The following is a 2069-nucleotide window of genomic DNA, read 5'->3' as shown; positions in this document are numbered from 1 at the left end:
GAAAGGCCCTTTAGTTTACTTTCTCTATCAGAGAGGTCCTCAATACTGCCTTTTTAAATTTTGATCCACACGCTTTCTCTTCTTTGTTATTGCAGATATAACCTTTCTGGAGTAACTTTTATCTTTTTAATCTATTATCACACGTTTATGGATTAGTCTTCCGTTTCAGTCCTCCCACATGTAGTGTGTTCCTTCAATTTTTTATTGTCTTTGTTCCTTACCATCAACTGTGATTCGGTCATAACGCAAAAAAATATGTTTCATTAGTCTAATTTGTTTATGTTACCACCTAACAAACTCATCTAAGACTTGTGAGAAAACTCTCTCGGACACTAGGCTGGATTGTGGTACACTCGAAAGAATCCCATCTTCAAACCTTTCTGTCTTTAGTGTACAATAACCAGTGGTCGATGAATTACATAGGTCAACCGGTGAAATCTAAATCTTTATATAGAAAATTATATATGTTGCATACCATTTTATATATCTAGTCACACCAAAGACACGGTAAGCCAGCTTAGCATGAACCTTTTGGCACTATGGTCTTTGCAATATGTACTTGTGGCAATAACTTGATATCGTCTAAGCTCCTTCACGCACAAGTTTGCTTTTAAAAAAGTTTTGATTTGCATAATACACCATTCATAAATTGTGAACAACCAAAAGGTTTTGTTGGTCCCTCCTTTCCTAAACGTGCATGTGCCCTCCCCCCAAGCGCGGCAACAACTATAGTATTTTTTTGTGTCCAAGCATCGTTCGTTATTCCCTAACAAAAAACACGAGGGCATGTTATTCTCTTTCATTAATTTGGGCCACATCAAGAGAGATCTGGCTTGCAACTAGCGGCCTGCCACGCGCCCGATGGAATCTAGGTATGGCTAGACACAACCATGGGCAACACAAACGCTCGTTTGTTTAGTCCCACATCGGCCAGCCGAGGAGAGACGGTCTGGTTTATAAGGAAGAGCGCTGCAGCTAGCATCGTCCCTTCGGGGACATCCGATAAAATTGGAACGATACAGAGAAGATTAGCATGGCCCCTGCGCAAGGATGACACGCACAAATCGAGAAATGGTCCAAATTTTTTTGAGATTTCCGCCCAAGTCCCTGGAGCCTTTTTTCTTGCACTTGCATGTGCTGCTATTCGTACAGAAAGGCCCTTTAGTTTCCTTTCTCTATCAGAAGAGCACAACGAGGTTATTCCTAAAAGTGCATGTGCCCTCCCCCCACGTGCGGCAACAACCATAGTATTTTTTTGTGTCAAGCATCGTTTGTTATTCCCTAACAAAAACCACAAGGTCCCATTATGCTCTTCCATTAATTTGGGCCACATCAAGAGAGATCCGGCTTGCAACTGGCGGCCTGCCACGCGCCCTATGGAAAGGCCCTGGGCAAAACAAACGCTCGTTTGTTTAGTCCCACATCGGCCAGCCGGGGAGAGTCGGACTGGTTTATAAGGCAGAGCGCCGCAGCTAGCATGATCCCTGGAACGATACAAAGAAGATTAGCCTGGCCACTACGCAAGGATGACACGCACAAATCGAGAAATGGTCCAAATTTTATTTGAGATTTTCCGTGAAAATCACTGGAGCCTTGTTTCTTGCACTTGCGTGTGCAGCTATTCGTACCGAAAGGCCCTTTAGTTTACTTTATCTATCAGAGAGGTCCTCAATACTGCCTTTTTAAATTTCGATCCACACGCTTTCTCTTCTTTGTTATTGCAGATATAACCTTTCTGGAGTAACTTTTATCTTTTTAATCTATTATCACACGTTTATGGATTAGTCTTCCGTTTCAGTCCTCCCACATGTAGTGTGTTCCTTCAATTTTTTATTGTCTTTGTTCCTTACCATCAACTGTGATTCGGTCATAACGCAAAAAAATATGTTTCATTAGTCTAATTTGTTTATGTTACCACCTAACAAACTCATCTAAGACTTGTGAGAAAACTCTCTCGGACACTAGGCTGGATTGTGGTACACTCGAAAGAATCCCATCTTCAAACCTTTCTGTCTTTAGTGTACAATAACCAGTGGTCGATGAATTACATAGGTCAACCGGTGAAATCT

At 41.8% G+C, this 2069-nt stretch overlaps 2 non-coding genes across 2 annotated transcripts; both read left to right on the top strand.

The window, feature by feature from the left end:
* Positions 1-983: 983 nt before the first annotated feature.
* LOC119344347 lies at positions 984-1086 on the top strand. Its single transcript, XR_005166597.1, has one exon. It is a non-coding gene; the product is annotated as a U6 spliceosomal RNA (small nuclear RNA).
* Positions 1087-1459: 373 nt separating this feature from the next.
* LOC119344348 lies at positions 1460-1562 on the top strand. Its single transcript, XR_005166599.1, has one exon. It is a non-coding gene; the product is annotated as a U6 spliceosomal RNA (small nuclear RNA).
* Positions 1563-2069: the final 507 nt, after the last annotated feature.

This window comes from Triticum dicoccoides, unplaced genomic scaffold (genome assembly GCF_002162155.2).
Source record: "Triticum dicoccoides isolate Atlit2015 ecotype Zavitan unplaced genomic scaffold, WEW_v2.0 scaffold165378, whole genome shotgun sequence".
Classification (NCBI taxonomy): Eukaryota; Viridiplantae; Streptophyta; class Magnoliopsida; order Poales; family Poaceae; genus Triticum; species Triticum dicoccoides.
Note: the sequence above shows the minus strand (reverse complement) of the source record. Positions and strands in the feature narration are given on the sequence as shown.